Source organism: Mustelus asterias, chromosome 8 (genome assembly GCF_964213995.1).
Source record: "Mustelus asterias chromosome 8, sMusAst1.hap1.1, whole genome shotgun sequence".
Taxonomy (NCBI): domain Eukaryota; kingdom Metazoa; phylum Chordata; class Chondrichthyes; order Carcharhiniformes; family Triakidae; genus Mustelus; species Mustelus asterias.
In genome coordinates, this window is record NC_135808.1 from 27,302,011 (window position 1) to 27,319,114 (window position 17,104).

A 17,104-nucleotide genomic window follows, 5' to 3' on the forward strand; every position below is an offset into this window, starting at 1 on the left:
GCAGAATTGAATGATGGTTGATGAATTGAATGCTGCGAAGGAATCTTTCAAAGGCATATAAAGGGTGACATTTTGGAAAGCGTATTGCTTTGAGAGTTATTATTTTCACTTTCAAATGTTGGCGACCTCAAATGTGCAATTTGATTCACGAAAATTGCGATAAACTCCCCGTCGGGGAATTGAACCCCGGTCTCCCGCGTGACAGGCGGGGATACTAACCACTATACTAACGAGGAAGCAATGCTCCCCGGGTGCGAGCACATTGAGCTGAGCTACGCATTATAGATTTGTTGTCGAGGAACGTCAGAACTGTGCCGAGACGTGTTTTCTGTGCCGATTACGGAGTGCTATTTAATGGAGCAAACTGCAGCTTTACCCAATTGACTGCGTCTTGTAGATGAGCAGTAAAGAGATTGAAAGGGACGCATGAAAACATCAAGATGGTGGAGATCGAAAGGAGCGCTTGCATGTTCTTTTTCATTGTGGAGCAAAGATGGCATGTCTGCAAATCTGAACATGTTGGACTGATTCAGCTGCTCTCTCTCAACAGGTCGCGTCAGAGCTGCTGATATGTTCCAGCACTTTTGTTTGTTCTTTCTGATTTCAGCATCTGCAGTATTTTGCTTTTATCTAATGGCTGGAAATTCATAATTGTTCCCTCCCAAAACGCTGGAAGTCCAAAGTTGCTGACAGCTGAGATTTTGTTCATGGTGTTCTTTTGGATTGACCGTGGTATAGTTGCAGATTCATTAAAATTATCATTGCCAATCACACATAATTATGGGAAGAATTTGTTCTGCAGCAACGACCACATCATCAATTGTTTGATATAGATTTGTTTGATCAATGCTGCCTCAGTTCACATCATATTCGTGCACATCTCTGCCAGCCACTGGAAAATGAAGCCAGATTCCAAACCGTTTCTAAAATCTTGAAGTCGTTGTTTAGATATTCTGTGTCTCCCATGATTATTTTAAGGTGCTCAATTAAAACTCCATGGTGTAGCGACGGATTCGAAAAATAATACACAGTTCTAAGCAGTTTCTGAAAGATCGAACCACGTCATGCCTGCAGCGGAAAAGGCAGCCACTTTGTCCGATCGAGTCAGGGCAGACGATTCACCATTTCGCCACCTTGTTCTGTCCCAACGCTGAGCTCAGGTGAATAATGGAGACGCTGACACGAGGATCACTTATCAGCTTGGCTTGACATCCCAAATACAGTTGGTAGTTTAACAAACATTTGAATTATTGCAGAACAAATTGCTGGACGTTTTCAATATGAGTGATTAATTAAGTTCTCTTCCAAAGCCCCTTTGTGATGTGATCAGTTGTTTTGGGAATGAAAATAACATTCCCTGACCGGGAATCGAACCCGGGCCGCGGCGGTGAGAACGCCGAGCCCTAACCACTAGACCACCAGGGTGCACGTGCAACCAGGTCGGACTGACCAGCCAACAGTGTCACTTTCTATTCTGGGAACACTTCGACAGTCTCGGTCAATCGGCCTCCCATCTTCGGGTCAGCGTTCCCCAAGGCGATCTTCATGACACATGACAACGCAGAATGGCCCAGCAGAAACTGACAGGAAAGTTCTACGTACACGAGGAAGGCCTCAACCGGGATCTTGGCTTCAAGTCACACGATTCCAACCCCTCGCCATGCTGTTCGGATTTACAATATCTTACTCACTGCACTCGCATTAGACAATTCACACATCACTATCCTGTGATTATGCTTCCTCCTGACGCGCATTGTCTGTACCTTTCAACACTGGATAAACAGTAAAGACTCACATTCTAACCATTGTTCACAATCCAAATGGAAATTGTTTTCTGATTGTGTCTTGGCCTGACGATGCCGTGATATGAACATAACTCCGTTCACCTCGTGGACGTTAAGCTATTTCTGTGAGAATTCCCCGGCAGGTCCACATCAGAGGAGAGTAAAATGTTGGTGAATTGAATGAAGGTTGATCTGCAGCGACGGAAGATATCCAAGGCATGTCAAGAATGACATTTTGGAAAGCGTACTGTATTGAGAGTTATTATTTTCACTTTTAAATGTTGGCGACCTCAAATGTGCAATCTGATATACGAAAAACTCCCCGTCGGGGAATTGAACCCCGGTCTCCCGCGTGACAGGCGGGGATACTAACCACTATACTAACGAGGAAGTAATGCTGTCGGTCAGCAGGCACATTGAGCTCAGGTTCGCATCGTAGATTTGTTGTCGAGGAACGTCAGAACTGTGCCGAGACGTGTTTTCTGTGCCGATTACGGAGTGCTATTTAATGGAGCACATTGCAGCTTTACCTAATTGACTGCGTCTTGTAGATGAGCACTAAAGAGATTGAAAGGGACGTATGAAAACATCAAGAAGGTGGAGACCGAAAGGTGCGCGTGCATGTTCTTTTTCATTTTGGAGCAAAGATGGCATGTCTCCATACCTGAATATTTTGGACAGATTCAGCTGGTCTCTCTCAACAGATCACGTCAGAGCTGCTGATATGTTCCAGCACTTTTGTTTGTTCTTTCTGATTTCAGCATCTGCAGTATTTTGTTTTTATCTAATGGCTGGAAATTCATAATTGTTCCCTCCCAAAACGCTGACAGCTGAGATTTTGTTCATGGTGTTCTTTTGTATTGACCGTGGTATATTTGCAGATTCATTAAAATTATCATTGCCAATCACACACAATTGTGGAAAGATTCTTTTCTGCAGCAATCACCATCTCATCAATTGTTTGATATAGATATTTTTGATAAATGCTGCCTCAGTTCACATCATATTCGTGCACATCTCTGCCAGCCACTGGAAAATGAAGCCAGATTCCAAACCGTTTCTAGAATTTTGAAGTCGTTGTTTCGATATTCTCTGCCTCCCATGGTTATTTTAAGAAGCTCAATTAAAACTCCATGTTGTAGCGACGGAATCGAAAAATAATACACAGTTCTAAGCAGTTTTTGAAAGATCGAACCACGTCATGCCTGCAGCGGAAAAGGCAGCCAGTTGATCCGATTGAGTCAGGGCAGACGATTCACCATTCCGCCATCTTGTTCTATCCCAACGCTGAGCTCAGGTTAATAATGGAGACGCTGACAGGAGGACCACTGATCAGCTTGGCTTGACATCCCAAATACAGTTGGTAGTTTAACAAACATTTGAGTTACTGCAGAACAAATTGCTGGACGTCATAAATATGAGTGATTAATTAAGTTCTCTTCCCAAGCCCCTTTGTGATGTGATCAGTTGTTTTGGGAATGAAAATAACATTCCCTGAGCGGGAATCGAACTCGGCCGCGGCGGTGAGAACGTCGGATCCTCGCCACTTGACCACCAAGGAGCACATGCAACTAGATCGGAATGACCAGGCAACAGTGTCACTTTCTATTCTGGGAACACTTCAATAGACTCGGTCAATTGGCCTCCCATCTTCGGGTCAGCGTTCCCCAAGGCGATCTTCATGACATGTGAACATAACTCCGTTCACCTGGTGGACCTTCAGCTATTTTTGTGAGAATTCTCGTGTTCCCCCGCCAATCCAATGCCGGCAGGTCCACATCAGAGTAGAGTACAATGTTGCAGAATTGAATGATGGTTGATGAATTGAATGCTGCGAAGGAATCTTTCAAAGGCATATAAAGAGTCATATTTTGGAAAGCGTATTGCTTTGAGAGTTATTATTTTCACTTTCAAATGTTGGCGACCTCAAATGTGCAATTTGATTCACGAAAATTGCGATAAACTCCCCGTCGGGGAATTGAACCCCGGTCTCCCGCGTGACAGGCGCGGATACTAACCACTATACTAACGAGGAAGCAATGCTCCCCGGTTGCGAGCACATTGAGCTGAGCTACGCATTATAGATTTGTTGTCGAGGAACGTCAGAACTGTGCCGAGACGTGTTTTCTGTGCCGATTACGGAGTGCTATTTAATGGAGCAAACTGCAGCTTTACCCAATTGACTGCGTCTTGTAGATGAGCAGTAAAGAGATTGAAAGGGACGCATGAAAACATCAAGAAGGTGGAGATCGAAAGGAGCGCTTGCATGTTCTTTTTCATTGTGGAGCAAAGATGGCATGTCTGCAAATCTGAACATGTTGGACTGATTCAGCTGCTCTCTCTCAACAGGTCGCGTCAGAGCTGCTGATATGTTCCAGCACTTTTGTTTGTTCTTTCTGATTTCAGCATCTGCAGTATTTTGCTTTTATCTAATGGCTGGAAATTCATAATTGTTCCCTCCCAAAACGCTGGAAGTCCAAAGTTGCTGACAGCTGAGATTTTGTTCATGGTGTTCTTTTGGATTGACCGTGGTATAGTTGCAGATTCATTAAAATTATCATTGCCAATCACACATAATTATGGGAAGAATTTGTTCTGCAGCAACGACCACATCATCAATTGTTTGATATAGATTTGTTTGATCAATGCTGCCTCAGTTCACATCATATTCGTGCACATCTCTGCCAGCCACTGGAAAATGAAGCCAGATTCCAAACCGTTTCTAAAATCTTGAAGTCGTTGTTTAGATATTCTGTGTCTCCCATGATTATTTTAAGGTGCTCAATTAAAACTCCATGGTGTAGCGACGGATTCGAAAAATAATACACAGTTCTAAGCAGTTTCTGAAAGATCGAACCACGTCATGCCTGCAGCGGAAAAGGCAGCCACTTTGTCCGATCGAGTCAGGGCAGACGATTCACCATTTCGCCACCTTGTTCTGTCCCAACGCTGAGCTCAGGTGAATAATGGAGACGCTGACACGAGGATCACTTATCAGCTTGGCTTGACATCCCAAATACAGTTGGTAGTTTAACAAACATTTGAATTATTGCAGAACAAATTGCTGGACGTTTTCAATATGAGTGATTAATTAAGTTCTCTTCCAAAGCCCCTTTGTGATGTGATCAGTTGTTTTGGGAATGAAAATAACATTCCCTGACCGGGAATCGAACCCGGGCCGCGGCGGTGAGAACGCCGAGCCCTAACCACTAGACCACCAGGGTGCACGTGCAACCAGGTCGGACTGACCAGCCAACAGTGTCACTTTCTATTCTGGGAACACTTCGACAGTCTCGGTCAATCGGCCTCCCATCTTCGGGTCAGCGTTCCCCAAGGCGATCTTCATGACACATGACAACGCAGAATGGCCCAGCAGAAACTGACAGGAAAGTTCTACGTACACGAGGAAGGCCTCAACCGGGATCTTGGCTTCAAGTCACACGATTCCAACCCCTCGCCATGCTGTTCGGATTTACAATATCTTACTCACTGCACTCGCATTAGACAATTCACACATCACTATCCTGTGATTATGCTTCCTCCTGACGCGCATTGTCTGTACCTTTCAACACTGGATAAACAGTAAAGACTCACATTCTAACCATTGTTCACAATCCAAATGGAAATTGTTTTCTGATTGTGTCTTGGCCTGACGATGCCGTGATATGAACATAACTCCGTTCACCTCGTGGACGTTAAGCTATTTCTGTGAGAATTCCCCGGCAGGTCCACATCAGAGGAGAGTAAAATGTTGGTGAATTGAATGAAGGTTGATCTGCAGCGACGGAAGATATCCAAGGCATGTCAAGAATGACATTTTGGAAAGCGTACTGTATTGAGAGTTATTATTTTCACTTTTAAATGTTGGCGACCTCAAATGTGCAATCTGATATACGAAAAACTCCCCGTCGGGGAATTGAACCCCGGTCTCCCGCGTGACAGGCGGGGATACTAACCACTATACTAACGAGGAAGTAATGCTGTCGGTCAGCAGGCACATTGAGCTCAGGTACGCATCGTAGATTTGTTGTCGAGGAACGTCAGAACTGTGCCGAGACGTGTTTTCTGTGCCGATTACGGAGTGCTATTTAATGGAGCACATTGCAGCTTTACCTAATTGACTGCGTCTTGTAGATGAGCACTAAAGAGATTGAAAGGGACGTATGAAAACATCAAGAAGGTGGAGACCGAAAGGTGCGCGTGCATGTTCTTTTTCATTTTGGAGCAAAGATGGCATGTCTCCATACCTGAATATTTTGGACAGATTCAGCTGGTCTCTCTCAACAGATCACGTCAGAGCTGCTGATATGTTCCAGCACTTTTGTTTGTTCTTTCTGATTTCAGCATCTGCAGTATTTTGTTTTTATCTAATGGCTGGAAATTCATAATTGTTCCCTCCCAAAACGCTGACAGCTGAGATTTTGTTCATGGTGTTCTTTTGTATTGACCGTGGTATATTTGCAGATTCATTAAAATTATCATTGCCAATCACACACAATTGTGGAAAGATTCTTTTCTGCAGCAATCACCATCTCATCAATTGTTTGATATAGATATTTTTGATAAATGCTGCCTCAGTTCACATCATATTCGTGCACATCTCTGCCAGCCACTGGAAAATGAAGCCAGATTCCAAACCGTTTCTAGAATTTTGAAGTCGTTGTTTCGATATTCTCTGCCTCCCATGGTTATTTTAAGAAGCTCAATTAAAACTCCATGTTGTAGCGACGGAATCGAAAAATAATACACAGTTCTAAGCAGTTTTTGAAAGATCGAACCACGTCATGCCTGCAGCGGAAAAGGCAGCCAGTTGATCCGATTGAGTCAGGGCAGACGATTCACCATTCCGCCATCTTGTTCTATCCCAACGCTGAGCTCAGGTTAATAATGGAGACGCTGACAGGAGGACCACTGATCAGCTTGGCTTGACATCCCAAATACAGTTGGTAGTTTAACAAACATTTGAGTTACTGCAGAACAAATTGCTGGACGTCATAAATATGAGTGATTAATTAAGTTCTCTTCCCAAGCCCCTTTGTGATGTGATCAGTTGTTTTGGGAATGAAAATAACATTCCCTGAGCGGGAATCGAACTCGGCCGCGGCGGTGAGAACGTCGGATCCTCGCCACTTGACCACCAAGGAGCACATGCAACTAGATCGGAATGACCAGGCAACAGTGTCACTTTCTATTCTGGGAACACTTCAATAGACTCGGTCAATTGGCCTCCCATCTTCGGGTCAGCGTTCCCCAAGGCGATCTTCATGACATGTGAACATAACTCCGTTCACCTGGTGGACCTTCAGCTATTTTTGTGAGAATTCTCGTGTTCCCCCGCCAATCCAATGCCGGCAGGTCCACATCAGAGTAGAGTACAATGTTGCAGAATTGAATGATGGTTGATGAATTGAATGCTGCGAAGGAATCTTTCAAAGGCATATAAAGAGTCATATTTTGGAAAGCGTATTGCTTTGAGAGTTATTATTTTCACTTTCAAATGTTGGCGACCTCAAATGTGCAATTTGATTCACGAAAATTGCGATAAACTCCCCGTCGGGGAATTGAACCCCGGTCTCCCGCGTGACAGGCGCGGATACTAACCACTATACTAACGAGGAAGCAATGCTCCCCGGTTGCGAGCACATTGAGCTGAGCTACGCATTATAGATTTGTTGTCGAGGAACGTCAGAACTGTGCCGAGACGTGTTTTCTGTGCCGATTACGGAGTGCTATTTAATGGAGCAAACTGCAGCTTTACCCAATTGACTGCGTCTTGTAGATGAGCAGTAAAGAGATTGAAAGGGACGCATGAAAACATCAAGAAGGTGGAGATCGAAAGGAGCGCTTGCATGTTCTTTTTCATTGTGGAGCAAAGATGGCATGTCTGCAAATCTGAACATGTTGGACTGATTCAGCTGCTCTCTCTCAACAGGTCGCGTCAGAGCTGCTGATATGTTCCAGCACTTTTGTTTGTTCTTTCTGATTTCAGCATCTGCAGTATTTTGCTTCTATCTAATGGCTGGAAATTCATAATTGTTCCCTCCCAAAACGCTGGAAGTCCAAAGTTGCTGACAGCTGAGATTTTGTTCATGGTGTTCTTTTGGATTGACCGTGGTATAGTTGCAGATTCATTAAAATTATCATTGCCAATCACACATAATTATGGGAAGAATTTGTTCTGCAGCAACGATCAATTGTTTGATATAGATTTTTTTGATCAATGCTGCCTCAGTTCACATCATATTCGTGCACATCTCTGCCAGCCACTGGAAAATGAAGCCAGATTCCAAACCGTTTCTAAAATCTTGAAGTCGTTGTTTAGATATTCTGTGTCTCCCATGATTATTTTAAGGTGCTCAATTAGAACTCCATGGTGTAGCGACGGATTCGAAAAATAATACACAGTTCTAAGCAGTTTCTGAAAGATCGAACCACGTCATGCCTGCAGCGGAAAAGGCAGCCACTTTGTCCGATCGAGTCAGGGCAGACGATTCACCATTTCGCCACCTTGTTCTGTCCCAACGCTGAGCTCAGGTTAATACTGGAGACGCTGACACGAGGATCACTTATCAGCTTGGCTTGACATCCCAAATACAGTTGGTAGTTTAACAAACATTTGAATTATTGCAGAACAAATTGCTGGACGTTATAAATATGAGTGATTAAATAAGTTCTCTTCCAAAGCCCCTTTGTGATGTGATCAGTTGTTTTGGGAATGAAAATAACAATCCCTGACCGGGAATCGAACCCGGGCCGCGGCGATGAGAACGCCGAATCCTAACCACGAGACCACCAGGGAGCACGTGCAACCGGCTCGGAATGACCAGCCAACAGTGTCACTTTCTATTCTGGGAACACTTCGACAGACTCGGTCAATCGGCCTCCCATCTTCGGGTCAGCGATCTTCATGACACATGACAACGCAGAATGGCCCAGCAGAAACTGACAGGAAAGTTCTACGTACACGAGGAAGGCCTCAACCGGGATCTTGGCTTCAAGTCACACGATTCCAACCCCTCGCCATGCTGTTCGGATTTACAATATCTTTCTCACTGCACTCGCATTAGACAATTCACACATCACTATCCTGTGATTATGCTTCCTCCTGACGCGCATTGTCTGTACCTTTCAACACTGGATAAACAGTAAAGACTCACATTCTAACCATTGTTCACAATCCAAATGGAAATTGTTTTCTGATTGTGTCTTGGCCTGACGATGCCGGGATATGAACATAACTCCGTTCACCTCGTGGACTTTAAGCTATTTCTGTGAGAATTCCCCGGCAGGTCCACATCAGAGGAGAGTAAAATGTTGGTGAATTGAATGAAGGTTGACCTGCAGCGACGGAATATATCCAAGGCATGTCAAGAATGACATTTTGGAAAGCGTACTGTCTTGAGAGTTATAATTTTCACTTTTAAATGTTGGCGACCTCAAATGTGCAATCTGATATACGAAAAACTCCCCGTCGGGGAATTGAACCCCGGTCTCCCGCGTGACAGGCGGGGATACTAACCACTATACTAACGAGGAAGCAATGCTGTCGGTTAGCAGGCACATTGAGCTCAGGTACGCATCGTAGATTTGTTGTCGAGGAACGACAGAACTGTGCTGAGATGTGTTTTCTGAGCCGATTCCGGAGTGCAGTTTACTGGAGCAAACTGCAGCTTCACCCAATTGACTGCGTCTTGTAGATGAGCACTAAAGAGATTGAAAGGGACGTATGAAAACATCAAGAAGGTGGAGACCGAAGGTGCGCGTGCATTTTCTTTTTCATTGTGGAGCAAAGATGGCATGTCTGCAAATCTGAACATGTTGGACTGATTTAGCTGCTCTCTCTCAACAGGTCGCGTCACAGCTGCTGATATGTTCCAGCACTTTTGTTTGTTCTTTCTGATTTCAGCATCTGCAGTATTTTGTTTTTATCTAATGGCTGGAAATTCATAATTGTTCCCTCCCAAAACGCTGTAAGTCCAAAGTTGCTGACAGCTGAGATTTTGTTCATGATTTTCTTTTGTCTTGACCGTGGTATATTTGCAGATTCATTAAAATTATCATTGCCAATCACACACAATTGTGGAAAGATTCTTTTCTGCAGCAATCACCATCTCATCAATTGTTTGATATAGATATTTTTGATAAATGCTGCCTCAGTTCACATCATATTCGTGCACATCTCTGCCAGCCACTGGAAAATGAAGCCAGATTCCAAACCGTTTCTAGAATTTTGAAGTCGTTGTTTCGATATTCTCTGCCTCCCATGGTTATTTTAAGAAGCTCAATTAAAACTCCATGTTGTCGCGACGGATTCGAAAAATAATACACAGTTCTAAGCAGTTTCTGAAAGATCGAACCACGTCATGCCTGCAGCGGAAAAGGCAGCCAGTTGATCCGATTGAGTCAGGGCAGACGATTCACCATTCCGCCATCTTGTTCTATCCCAACGCTGAGCTCAGGTTAATAATGGAGACGCTGACACGAGGACCACTGATCAGCTTGGCTTGACATCCCAAATACAGTTGGTAGTTTAACAAACATTTGAGTTACTGCAGAACAAATTGCTGGACGTCATAAATATGAGTGATTAATTAAGTTCTCTTCCAAAGCCCCTTTGTGATGTGATCAGTTGTTTTGGGAATGAAAATAACATTCCCTGAGCGGGAATCGAACTCGGCCGCGGCGGTGAGAACGTCGAATCATCGCCACTTGACCACCAAGGAGCACATGCAACGAGATCGGAATGACCAGGCAACAGTGTCACTTTCTATTCTGGGAACACTTCAATAGACTCGGTCAATTGGCCTCCCATCTTCGGGTCAGCGTTCCCCAAGGCGATCTTCATGACACATGACAACGCAGAATGGCCCAGCAGAAACTGACAGGAAAGTTCTACGTACACGAGGAAGGCCTCAACCGGGATCTTGGCTTCAAGTCACACGATTCCAACCCCTCGCCATGCTGTTCGGATTTACAATATCTTACTCACTGCACTCGCATTAGACAATTCACACATCACTATCCTGTGATTATGCTTCCTCCTGACGCGCATTGTCTGTACCTTTCAACACTGGATAAACAGTAAAGACTCACATTCTAACCATTGTTCACAATCCAAATGGAAATTGTTTTCTGATTGTGTCTTGGCCTGACGATGCCGTGATGTGAACGTAACTCCGTTCACCTCGTGGACTTTAAGCTATTTCTGTGAGAATTCCCCTGCAGGTCCACATCAGAGGAGAGTAAAATCTTGGTGAATTGAATGAAGGTTGATCTGCAGCGACGGAATATATCCAAGGCATGTCAAGAATGACATTTTGGAAAGCGTACTGTCTTGAGAGTTATTATTTTCACTTTTAAATGTTGGCGACCTCAAATGTGCAAACTGATATATGAAAAACTCCCCGTCGGGGAATTGAACCCCGGTCTCCCGCGTGACAGGCGGGGATACTAACCACTATTCTAACGAGGAAGTAACGCTGTCGGTCAGCAGGCACATTGAGCTCAGGTACGCATCGTAGATTTGTTGTCGAGGAACGACAGAACTGTGCTGAGATGTGTTTTCTGAGCCGATTCCGGAGTGCAGTTTACTGGAGCAAACTGCAGCTTTACCCAATTGACTGCGTCTTGTAGATGAGCACTAAAGAGATTGAAAGGGACGTATGAAAACATCAAGAAGGTGGAGACCGAAAGGTGCGCGTGCATGTTCTTTTTCATTTTGGAGCAAAGATGGCATGTCTCCATACCTGAACATTTTGGACAGATTCAGCTGCTCTCTCTCAACAGATCACGTCAGAGCTGCTGATATGTTCCAGCACTTTTGTTTGTTCTTTCTGATTTCAGCATCTGCAGTATTTTGTTTTTATCTAATGGCTGGAAATTCATAATTGTTCCCTCCCAAAACGCTGTAAGTCCAATGTTGCTGACAGCTGAGATTTTGTTCATGATTTTCTTTTGTCTTGACCGTGGTATATTTGCAGATTCATTAAAATTATCATTGCCAATCACACACAATTGTGGAAAGATTCTTTTCTGCAGCAATCACCATCTCATCAATTGTTTGATATAGATATTTTTGATAAATGCTGCCTCAGTTCACATCATATTCGTGCACATCTCTGCCAGCCACTGGAAAATGAAGCCAGATTCCAAACCGTTTCTAGAATTTTGAAGTCGTTGTTTCGATATTCTCTGCCTCCCATGGCTATTTTAAGAAGCTCAATTAAAACTCCATGTTGTAGCGACGGATTCGAAAAATAATACACAGTTCTAAGCAGTTTCTGAAAGATCGAACCACGTCATGCCTGCAGCGGAAAAGGCAGCCAGTTGATCCGATTGAGTCAGGGCAGACGATTCACCATTCCGCCATCTTGTTCTATCCCAACGCTGAGCTCAGGTTAATAATGGAGACGCTGACACGAGGACCACTGATCAGCTTGGCTTGACATCCCAAATACAGTTGGTATTTTAACAAACATTTGAGTTACTGCAGAACAAATTGCTGGACGTCATAAATATGAGTGATTAATTAAGTTCTCTTCCAAAGCCCCTTTGTGATGTGATCAGTTGTTTTGGGAATGAAAATAACATTCCCTGAGCGGGAATCGAACTCGGCCGCGGCGGTGAGAACGTCGAATCATCGCCACTTGACCACCAAGGAGCACATGCAACTAGATCGGAATGACCAGGCAACAGTGTCACTTTCTATTCTGGGAACACTTCAATAGACTCGGTCAATTGGCCTCCCATCTTCGGGTCAGCGTTCCCCAAGGCGATCTTCATGACACATGACAACGCAGAATGGCCCAGCAGAAACTGACAGGAAAGTTCTACGTACACGAGGAAGGCCTCAACCGGGATCTTGGCTTCAAGTCACACGATTCCAACCCCTCGCCATGCTGTTCGGATTTACAATATCTTACTCTCTGCACTCGCATTAGACAATTCACACATCATTATCCTGTGATTATCCTTCCTCCTGACGCGCATTGTCTGTACCTTTCAACACTGGATAAACAGTAAAGACTCACATTCTAACCATTGTTCACAATCCAAATGGAAATTGTTTTCTGATTGTGTCTTGGCCTGACGATGCCGTGATGTGAACGTAACTCCGTTCACCTGGTGGACCTTCAGCTATTTTTGTGAGAATTCTCGTGTTCCCCCGCCAATCCAATGCCGGCAGGTCCACATCAGAGTAGAGTAAAATGTTGCAGAATTGAATGATGGTTGATGAATTGAATGCTGCGAAGGAATCTTTCAAAGGCATATAAAGGGTGACATTTTGGAAAGCGTATTGCTTTGAGAGTTATTATTTTCACTTTCAAATGTTGGCGACCTCAAATGTGCAATTTGATTCACGAAAATTGCGATAAACTCCCCGTCGGGGAATTGAACCCCGGTCTCCCGCGTGACAGGCGGGGATACTAACCACTATACTAACGAGGAAGCAATGCTCCCCGGGTGCGAGCACATTGAGCTGAGCTACGCATTATAGATTTGTTGTCGAGGAACGTCAGAACTGTGCCGAGACGTGTTTTCTGTGCCGATTACGGAGTGCTATTTAATGGAGCAAACTGCAGCTTTACCCAATTGACTGCGTCTTGTAGATGAGCAGTAAAGAGATTGAAAGGGACGCATGAAAACATCAAGATGGTGGAGATCGAAAGGAGCGCTTGCATGTTCTTTTTCATTGTGGAGCAAAGATGGCATGTCTGCAAATCTGAACATGTTGGACTGATTCAGCTGCTCTCTCTCAACAGGTCGCGTCAGAGCTGCTGATATGTTCCAGCACTTTTGTTTGTTCTTTCTGATTTCAGCATCTGCAGTATTTTGCTTTTATCTAATGGCTGGAAATTCATAATTGTTCCCTCCCAAAACGCTGGAAGTCCAAAGTTGCTGACAGCTGAGATTTTGTTCATGGTGTTCTTTTGGATTGACCGTGGTATAGTTGCAGATTCATTAAAATTATCATTGCCAATCACACATAATTATGGGAAGAATTTGTTCTGCAGCAACGACCACATCATCAATTGTTTGATATAGATTTGTTTGATCAATGCTGCCTCAGTTCACATCATATTCGTGCACATCTCTGCCAGCCACTGGAAAATGAAGCCAGATTCCAAACCGTTTCTAAAATCTTGAAGTCGTTGTTTAGATATTCTGTGTCTCCCATGATTATTTTAAGGTGCTCAATTAAAACTCCATGGTGTAGCGACGGATTCGAAAAATAATACACAGTTCTAAGCAGTTTCTGAAAGATCGAACCACGTCATGCCTGCAGCGGAAAAGGCAGCCACTTTGTCCGATCGAGTCAGGGCAGACGATTCACCATTTCGCCACCTTGTTCTGTCCCAACGCTGAGCTCAGGTGAATAATGGAGACGCTGACACGAGGATCACTTATCAGCTTGGCTTGACATCCCAAATACAGTTGGTAGTTTAACAAACATTTGAATTATTGCAGAACAAATTGCTGGACGTTTTCAATATGAGTGATTAATTAAGTTCTCTTCCAAAGCCCCTTTGTGATGTGATCAGTTGTTTTGGGAATGAAAATAACATTCCCTGACCGGGAGTCGAACCCGGGCCGCGGCGGTGAGAACGCCGAATCCTAACCACTAGGCCACCAAGGAGCACATGCAACCGGCTCGGAACGACCAGCCAACAGTGTCACTTTCTATTCTGGGAACACTTCGACAGACTCGGTCAATCGGCCTCCCATCTTCGGGTCAGCGTCCCCCAAGGCGATCTTCATGACACATGACAACGCAGAATGGCCCAGCAGAAACTGACAGGAAAGTTCTACGTACACGAGGAAGGCCTCAACCGGGATCTTGGCTTCAAGTCACACGATTCCAACCCCTCGCCATGCTGTTCGGATTTACAATATCTTACTCTCTGCACTCGCATTAGACAATTCACACATCATTATCCTGTGATTATCCTTCCTCCTGACGCGCATTGTCTGTACCTTTCAACACTGGATAAACAGTAAAGACTCACATTCTAACCATTGTTCACAATCCAAATGGAAATTGTTTTCTGATTGTGTCTTGGCCTGACGATGCCGTGATGTGAACGTAACTCCGTTCACCTGGTGGACCTTCAGCTATTTTTGTGAGAATTCTCGTGTTCCCCCGCCAATCCAATGCCGGCAGGTCCACATCAGAGTAGAGTAAAATGTTGCAGAATTGAATGATGGTGGATGAATTGAATGCTGCGAAGGAATCTTTCAAAGGCATATAAAGGGTGACATTTTGGAAAGCGTATTGCTTTGAGAGTTATTATTTTCACTTTCAAATGTTGGCGACATCAAATGTGCAATTTGATTCACGAAAATTGCGATAAACTCCCCGTCGGGGAATTGAACCCCGGTCTCCCGCGTGACAGGCGGGGATACTAACCACTATACTAACGAGGAAGCAATGCTCCCCGGGTGCGAGCACATTGAGCTGAGCTACGCATTATAGATTTGTTGTCGAGGAACGTCAGAACTGTGCCGAGACGTGTTTTCTGTGCCGATTACGGAGTGCTATTTAATGGAGCAAACTGCAGCTTTACCCAATTGACTGCGTCTTGTAGATGAGCAGTAAAGAGATTGAAAGGGACGCATGAAAACATCAAGAAGGTGGAGATCGAAAGGAGCGCTTGCATGTTCTTTTTCATTGTGGAGCAAAGATGGCATGTCTGCAAATCTGAACATGTTGGACTGATTCAGCTGCTCTCTCTCAACAGGTCGCGTCAGAGCTGCTGATATGTTCCAGCACTTTTGTTTGTTCTTTCTGATTTCAGCATCTGCAGTATTTTGCTTTTATCTAATGGCTGGAAATTCATAATTGTTCCCTCCCAAAACGCTGGAAGTCCAAAGTTGCTGACAGCTGAGATTTTGTTCATGGTATTCTTTTGGATTGACCGTGGTATAGTTGCAGATTCATTAAAATTATCATTGCCAATCACACATAATTATGGGAAGAATTTGTTCTGCAGCAACGACCACATCATCAATTGTTTGATATAGATTTTTTTGATCAATGCTGCCTCAGTTCACATCATATTCGTGCACATCTCTGCCAGCCACTGGAAAATGAAGCCAGATTCCAAACCGTTTCTAAAATCTTGAAGTCGTTGTTTAGATATTCTGTGTCTCCCATGATTATTTTAAGGTGCTCAATTAAAACTCCATGGTGTAGCGACGGATTCGAAAAATAATACACAGTTCTAAGCAGTTTCTGAAAGATCGAACCACGTCATGCCTGCAGCGGAAAAGGCAGCCACTTTGTCCGATCGAGTCAGGGCAGACGATTCACCATTTCGCCACCTTGTTCTGTCCCAACGCTGAGCTCAGGTTAATAATGGAGACGCTGACACGAGGATCACTTATCAGCTTGGCTTGACATCCCAAATACAGTTGGTAGTTTAACAAACATTTGAATTATTGCAGAACAAATTGCTGGACGTTTTCAATATGAGTGATTAATTAAGTTCTCTTCTAAAGCCCCTTTGTGATGTGATCAGTTGTTTTGGGAATGAAAATAACATTCCCTGAGCGGGAATCGAACTCGGCCGCGGCGGTGAGAACGTCGAATCATCGCCACTTGACCACCAAGGAGCACATGCAACTAGATCGGAATGACCAAGCAACAGTGTCACTTTCTATTCTGGGAACACTTCGACAGACTCGGTCAATCGGCCTCCCATCTTCGGGTCAGCGTTCCCCAAGGCGATCTTCATGACACATGACAACGCAGAATGGCCCAGCAGAAACTGACAGGAAAGTTCTACGTACACGAGGAAGGGCTCAACCGGGATCTTGGCTTCAAGTCACACGATTCCAACCCCTCGCCATGCTGTTCGGATTTACAATATCTTACTCTCTGCACTCGCATTAGACAATTCACACATCATTATCCTGTGATTATCCTTCCTCCTGACGCGCATTGTCTGTACCTTTCAACACTGGATAAACAGTAAAGACTCACATTCTAACCATTGTTCACAATCCAAATGGAAATTGTTTTCTGATTGTGTCTTGGCCTGACGATGCCGTAATGTGAACGTAACTCCGTTCACCTGGTGGACCTTCAGCTATTTTTGTGAGAATTCTCGTGTTCCCCCGCCAATCCAATGCCGGCAGGTCCACATCAGAGTAGAGTAAAATGTTGCAGAATTGAATGATGGTGGATGAATTGAATGCTGCGAAGGAATCTTTCAAAGGCATATAAAGGGTGACATTTTGGAAAGCGTATTGCTTTGAGAGTTATTATTTTCACTTTCAAATGTTGGCGACATCAAATGTGCAATTTGATTCACGAAAAT

General features: G+C 44.2%; 13 non-coding genes across 13 annotated transcripts; all 13 read right to left on the bottom strand.

The window, feature by feature from the left end:
* Window positions 1-164: 164 nt before the first annotated feature.
* Window positions 165-236, bottom strand: trnad-guc (transfer RNA aspartic acid (anticodon GUC)). Its single transcript has one exon. It is a non-coding gene; the product is annotated as a tRNA-Asp (tRNA).
* A 1,117-nt stretch (window positions 237-1,353) lies between these two features.
* On the bottom strand, window positions 1,354-1,425 carry trnae-cuc (transfer RNA glutamic acid (anticodon CUC)). The gene has a single exon. It is a non-coding gene; the product is annotated as a tRNA-Glu (tRNA).
* Window positions 1,426-2,102: 677 nt separating this feature from the next.
* trnad-guc (transfer RNA aspartic acid (anticodon GUC)) lies at window positions 2,103-2,174 on the bottom strand. The gene has a single exon. It is a non-coding gene; the product is annotated as a tRNA-Asp (tRNA).
* Window positions 2,175-3,747: 1,573 nt separating this feature from the next.
* On the bottom strand, window positions 3,748-3,819 carry trnad-guc (transfer RNA aspartic acid (anticodon GUC)). Its single transcript has one exon. It is a non-coding gene; the product is annotated as a tRNA-Asp (tRNA).
* Window positions 3,820-4,936: 1,117 nt separating this feature from the next.
* On the bottom strand, window positions 4,937-5,008 carry trnae-cuc (transfer RNA glutamic acid (anticodon CUC)). Its single transcript has one exon. It is a non-coding gene; the product is annotated as a tRNA-Glu (tRNA).
* A 677-nt stretch (window positions 5,009-5,685) lies between these two features.
* On the bottom strand, window positions 5,686-5,757 carry trnad-guc (transfer RNA aspartic acid (anticodon GUC)). The gene has a single exon. It is a non-coding gene; the product is annotated as a tRNA-Asp (tRNA).
* Window positions 5,758-7,330: 1,573 nt separating this feature from the next.
* On the bottom strand, window positions 7,331-7,402 carry trnad-guc (transfer RNA aspartic acid (anticodon GUC)). Its single transcript has one exon. It is a non-coding gene; the product is annotated as a tRNA-Asp (tRNA).
* Window positions 7,403-8,511: 1,109 nt separating this feature from the next.
* Window positions 8,512-8,583, bottom strand: trnae-cuc (transfer RNA glutamic acid (anticodon CUC)). Its single transcript has one exon. It is a non-coding gene; the product is annotated as a tRNA-Glu (tRNA).
* A 665-nt stretch (window positions 8,584-9,248) lies between these two features.
* trnad-guc (transfer RNA aspartic acid (anticodon GUC)) lies at window positions 9,249-9,320 on the bottom strand. Its single transcript has one exon. It is a non-coding gene; the product is annotated as a tRNA-Asp (tRNA).
* A 1,864-nt stretch (window positions 9,321-11,184) lies between these two features.
* Window positions 11,185-11,256, bottom strand: trnad-guc (transfer RNA aspartic acid (anticodon GUC)). Its single transcript has one exon. It is a non-coding gene; the product is annotated as a tRNA-Asp (tRNA).
* A 1,904-nt stretch (window positions 11,257-13,160) lies between these two features.
* trnad-guc (transfer RNA aspartic acid (anticodon GUC)) lies at window positions 13,161-13,232 on the bottom strand. Its single transcript has one exon. It is a non-coding gene; the product is annotated as a tRNA-Asp (tRNA).
* Window positions 13,233-14,349: 1,117 nt separating this feature from the next.
* Window positions 14,350-14,421, bottom strand: trnae-cuc (transfer RNA glutamic acid (anticodon CUC)). The gene has a single exon. It is a non-coding gene; the product is annotated as a tRNA-Glu (tRNA).
* Window positions 14,422-15,137: 716 nt separating this feature from the next.
* Window positions 15,138-15,209, bottom strand: trnad-guc (transfer RNA aspartic acid (anticodon GUC)). The gene has a single exon. It is a non-coding gene; the product is annotated as a tRNA-Asp (tRNA).
* Window positions 15,210-17,104: the final 1,895 nt, after the last annotated feature.